Raw genomic sequence first — 6482 nt, 5'->3', positions numbered from 1 at the left:
GGATAGATTGTGACATCCCGAAAATTTGAGTTCCACATGAACCACGTGCGTGCAAGTTATTAAATTCGTCATGTATTTTATTAAATGGTTTTAATGCATGTTTATTCCATTAATTTGTGTTTTAATTCATGATCTATGAATTTGCATTATTTCAAATTACTATATGATGCACGTCAAAACGTTTTCCTTGAGTTTCATGTTTCAGGCGATTACTCGAGGCGGGATCGAGGAAAAAAAAGACCGGTGATGATTTTGGCGATTTTAAATGTGGTATTTTATTTTATTTTGAGGTGGGCATTTTAACAAATTTATTAAGTTTTAGTGATTTAAGAGTTTGAAACTTTTAAAATTAGCATTTAATGTGTGTTATTTTAAATTAGGGGACATTGCTTTGTAGTGAGAAATTAACATTTTAATTAGCATTTTTTTAGCATTTTGATTAGCATTTTAATTAGCATTATTAATTCCTAATTAAGCAAATCAATTCCCTAATTTATCCTATTAACTCACGCACACACCACTAACACACACATTTACACGCTTTTTTTCACACAACACACACATACACATTTCATTCCATATTTTGAGAGCAAAACCTAGGGTTCTAGGGAAAACTCAGCAGCCGCCCCCTCCCTTCAAAGATTTCAGTAATTCCCGCCACTTTTCTTCAAAGATTTTTGCGCCGGATCAATCCTCGCGCCATCCCCGCTTCGGTATCGTCGTTTCGGTAACGTTTATCATCAAAGGCACGTATATTCTGTTCTTTCTGCATGGATCTTGTCATATTATGTGTTGTGTCGTATTTATGCGAAAAATACATGTGTGATGCGTAGAAGTTTGAGCAATCGTGTTTAGATCAAGTTTGAAACGATTTTTGGATCACCAAATTCACGTTTTTGCTGTATTTTCAAATACTACGATTTTTAGGTCAAGATTTTGAGAAAACTTTCAACTCGAAAAATGTAGAAATTTTTTATGCCTTCGATTTGATATAAAATTCGAGTTATTTGGATAAAAATTGAGGGAGTTATGGTGTTTTTCGTGCGACTGCTCAAACTGCATTTTCAGAAAACTTACGATATTGATGTATTCTTCAAGTTTTATGGTTGCAGGCTTCGTTGGGGATCGACGGGCGTTCGTTGCTGCGCTTAGGTATGATTGTTATGATGTTGGGTTGATATTCAACGGGTTGGTTAGTGCCGTTAGGCCCTTGTATTCAATAGTGGTCATAGGGTTTGATCGTTATGCCAAATTCGTGTCCACGAGTTTATTGTGTCGCTTAGGATGTGTGATTGTTTGGAAGCGATTGTAGAAGTTTGAGTCAATATTATAGTAGTCCAGGATGGGTCTTGAGGTGTCCACCTTTCTTTTCGAGTCTTCTCACCCGAGTCTACACGGACCCCTACACGGAGGTAGGCACGGGGTTCGTGTCTTGCATATTTTGGGGAAAATATTTTAGCATGCTTTGAGGTTTGATGTCATGGTTTAGTGCAAGGATTATCAAGGTCGTGTCATGGGAAATTTTAGAATGTCCTAAGTAGTGGTCGAACTCGAGAGTAAGTATGATTTCTACGTTAAGTTATGCAGGTTAAGTATGCAAATTCATGTTAGTATGTGCAGCGACGGCCCCATTCGAAGTCCGACGAATCCCTCAACGCCAAGTAAGTATGTCGACGTGCGAAAGAAAATATTTTAAGTTTTTGAGGTATGCTAATTGTCTCGTGAACAAATTATGAATGTGTTTGGAAGTCGGTGAACGTGGCCGAGGACCTCTCCACCCCGTTAAATTATGAACGGGGACCAACCAGCCCGTTAAATTATGAACGGGGATCTCATGTATGTGGTAGTGGATACGTCCATGTCAGCCCAGTACTGTGGTTTGTCTGATCAGGCGTTTATTATTTATGGGTCACTTGTTTTTAAACATCCTCTACGCAAAATGAAGTCATGTATGTTCATGTATATTTAAGTATGATCAAGTATGTAAGCATGTTTATGAAAGCTTTCAAGTTATGACACGTCTATGTACGTACGCAAGTTCAAGTTCATTTCAAATCCAAGCTTCATGTATGCATGTTCTATTTTAAAGTGGCATGCGATTTTATTATGTAGTACTTGCTATTTCCAGTTTATACGTGTTGAGTCTTTAGACTCACTAGACTTGATCGATGCAGGTGAGTATGTTGATGAGGAGACAGGAGGTGGCGACCAAAGGGCAGGCTTGGACTGAGCGGGAGGCTAACCCGAGGACCGCAAAGTTTATGTTTTTACGCAAATGTTAATTTACTCTGATTTCTTGTTTCGAGGGAAATACTTTGAGCAAAACTTTTGTGAGCAAATTTTATTGTAGTACTTTGAACCGCCATGTCTTATGGGGGACTTGGTTGGGATATTTTTGTGGCAAACTTTAAATGTCATTTTATGTTTAAGAAATTTTAATTTTTCCGTAAATTTTGAGTACGAAAAGTACGGTACGTTACAGTTGGTATCAGAGCGGTGTTCTTGTAAAGGGTTACGCCTACTGCCAGTCGCAAGAAGCTCACGAAGTCACACCTCAAGTCTGTAAGATTTAAAGTTCCTTTATGTCATGTAGTAAGCATTGAGTTCTGATTTCAGCATGTGCATGTTTTATTTCTATCACATGTATGTTTACATGACATACGTTTTAGAGTACAGGTTTGCCTGTCGTTATGATTTGAGATTGGATCTTTAAATTTTTTTACGCATATTACGACATGAAACGAGAAATTATTCAATTTTCTTGCATGCTGGTGTGGTGGAATTGGACATGATTAAGAATTTTGCTTTTGGACATTAGGAAAAGTTGGAAATGATTTGTCTATATTAATTTTTGGTTAGTAGTATTGATGTTATACTTGTGGGTAATAAGTTAAACTTGACAATTACGAATGCTTTTGGGACTTGTAGATTTTCTAAGAAATTACTGATGGTTTGTGGTTGCTAGCTGAGTTGCTTTTTGAGAACTCCATGTAAGGATTAATTATTTGAGACTACGACGATATTTGGAAGTATGCAAGCATAGAATTTATTTAGGATGCATGCTCCCCCTAGTTGGATTTAAGGATTTAATTGCACGAATTGAGAATTTTAAGGACCTAGTGGTAATGACCAATAGTTTCAGGACCTAAGTGCAAAGATTAAAATCCTAAGGGACTAGTTTCGAAGTTATCGTTTGGGATTAAATTCCGAGTTTTGAGGATTTGAAGGTTTAATGAGACTAAAATCGAAGATTTTATTGGGGACCGGAAATGCAAATTTCGAAGAGTTGTAGGGCCAAAAATATAAATTTTGAGAACTTTAAGGGCCAAATTGCAAAGTCCAAAATTTTTGAGGATTAAATACGAACTTTTGAGGAACACTTGGGATTTTAAGCATTTATAGAAATGTAAGACGGGTTATGGAAATTAAATTTTGGGTTTATTAAACTTAAGGCTATTGAACCTTATGATACGGGAAACCTATAAAATGACATTGAGAACGCTGAGGACTTATGAGTAATTGTGGAATTTTCGAGATTGAGGAAAAATTCGATAATTTTCGAGGAAATTAAGTATTAATTTTGTAATTTTTAAGAAATTTGGAGACTAGGTTATCAGTAAGTGAGATCGAACAGTTTAAAAGATCGAAATTTTCGATGATATAGGCTCGAAGAGATATTTAGAACCTCGAAACATTTGGGTTATAAGATTATAAGGAATGTTAATCAGGGACATTGTTGGATGGATCAACCTTAGGCTTGAAAAGTTAAACGTAGGTGAATTAATGATGTGGCAAATTAAGAATTCAGAGTAATGACGATTTAAGGTAAAGTTGATCGGTTAGCTAAGTTATAAGACTAGACATTGAATTAGCAAAACTTTGGGAAATTAATTTTGATGTGTCATAAGCTTCAATCCTGATCTTAACAATTAGGACTATACCTTTGCTAGAATGTAATTTTTCTAGAAAGTTGGGTATGTTTGATGGTTAAATTAATCGATATGCGCATGTAAGAATTGAGGTAGACATCTTGTCTTGAGAAATTTTTGTAAGTTATTAAGAAACTTGGGAATAAGTGAATATGTGTGTTGGAATTATGTTATCCAAAACTATTTGGGTTGCGTAAGGTTGAATTTCAAATTTATGAGATATTTGTTCATACAGAATTTTTGGGTGAAATAAAAACAAAAGAGAATTAATGGTTTCCAACATAAGTTATCAATGAATGGATATTAAGATTATTATTGAGTAAGGAATCTAAAAGCTTGATATGGGGATTCTAGAATTCTATGGGTTATAAGTGGAGTTGATATATTAGAGTTAGTCCATCATTAACAAAGGAAACTTATTGAGTTTTATACACTAGAATTAATTGAGTATTGAGGATATGTCTAAGTGGAATATTCGTTCCAATGAGGAAGGTCCAAGTGTCTCAGGCCTCAACTATATTGTAATCATGAAGAAAATATTTTAAGCATGTAATTGATGCTAGAAAGGTTTTATTATTTAAGTAGAAGATTAACATTGTGTATGTTGAGTTTTATGGATTTTTGTTACTCGAAATTAAAGGTTGGCAACAATTTTATATTTGGGACGTACTTGTAAGTAGCTAAGTTACGTAAGTTTGGCCTCTTAAGGAAAGATCCGATTCAAGTTTGTAGGCCAATATTATTATGGGGTAAGATAAGGTTTAACTTTTAAGTGTATTGCTGAGGATAGAAGTTGATGAGTAACCTTTGGTGCTAAGAGTTCTTAATTTGAACTGCATAAATGCTAATGTAATAGGTCGTGGACATTACAGGTATGGTATAAAGAAGGTAAGATACGATAAGTTTGAACCTCCATTTCTAATATTGGGAACGACGAGAAAAGTCAGAATTCGAGGTCGTAGTAAAGTAAACTAAGTTACCATAAGTCGTTTTAAGTTGTGATGCGCAAACGAGGTTTTTGGTAGGCAATTTAATTAGGATTGAAGAGACGTAAGGACAACATAAGACTTAATTTTATTCAGAGTAGCGCAGCGGTAGCGTGGATCGTTGGGATACTAGAATTAAGAATCTAACTTTTGGATTATCGAGGATAAGCGAATTTCGTGGACGAAACTCAAATTAAGGGGGATAGATTGTGACATCCCGAAAATTTGAGTTCCACATGAACCACGTGCGTGCAAGTTATTAAATTCGTCATGTATTTTATTAAATGGTTTTAATGCATGTTTATTCCATTAATTTGTGTTTTAATTCATGATCTATGAATTTGCATTATTTCAAATTACTATATGATGCACGTCAAAACGTTTTCCTTGAGTTTCATGTTTCAGGCGATTACTCGAGGCGGGATCGAGGAAAAAAAAGACCGGTGATGATTTTGGCGATTTTAAATGTGGTATTTTATTTTATTTTGAGGTGGGCATTTTAACAAATTTATTAAGTTTTTAGTGATTTAAGAGTTTGAAACTTTTAAAATTAGCATTTAATGTGTGTTATTTTAAATTAGGGGACATTGCTTTATAGTGAGAAATTAACATTTTAATTAGCATTTTTTTAGCATTTTGATTAGCATTTTAATTCGCATTATTAATTCCTAATTAAGCAAATCAATTCCCTAATTTATCCTATTAACTCACGCACACACCACTAACACACACATTTACACGCTTTTTTTCACACAACACACACATACACATTTCATTCCATATTTTGAGAGCAAAACCTAGGGTTCTAGGGAAAACTCAGCAGCCGCCCCCTCCCTTCAAAGATTTCAGTAATTCCCGCCACTTTTCTTCAAAGATTTTTGCGCCGGATCAATCCTCGCGCCATCCCCGCTTCGGTATCGTCGTTTCGGTAACGTTTATCATCAAAGGCACGTATATTCTGTTCTTTCTGCATGGATCTTGTCATATTATGTGTTGTGTCGTATTTATGCGAAAAATACATGTGTGATGCGTAGAAGTTTGAGCAATCGTGTTTAGATCAAGTTTGAAACGATTTTTGGATCACCAAATTCACGTTTTTGCTGTATTTTCAAATACTACGATTTTTAGGTCAAGATTTTGAGAAAACTTTCAACTCGAAAAATGTAGAAATTTTTTATGCCTTCGATTTGATATAAAATTCGAGTTATTTGGATAAAAATTGAGGGAGTTATGGTGTTTTTCGTGCGACTGCTCAAACTGCATTTTCAGAAAACTTACGATATTGATGTATTCTTCAAGTTTTATGGTTGCAGGCTTCGTTGGGGATCGACGGGCGTTCGTTGCTGTGCTTAGGTATGATTGTTATGATGTTGGGTTGATATTCAACGGGTTGGTTAGTGCCGTTAGGCCCTTGTATTCAATAGTGGTCATAGGGTTTGATCGTTATGCCAAATTCGTGTCCACGAGTTTATTGTGTCGCTTAGGATGTGTGATTGTTTGGAAGCGATTGTAGAAGTTTGAGTCAATATTATAGTAGTCCAGGATGGGTCTTGAGGTGTCCACCTTT

The sequence above is a fragment of the Primulina eburnea genome, chromosome 14 (genome assembly GCF_022965805.1).
Source record: "Primulina eburnea isolate SZY01 chromosome 14, ASM2296580v1, whole genome shotgun sequence".
Classification (NCBI taxonomy): Eukaryota; Viridiplantae; Streptophyta; class Magnoliopsida; order Lamiales; family Gesneriaceae; genus Primulina; species Primulina eburnea.
Note: the sequence above shows the minus strand (reverse complement) of the source record.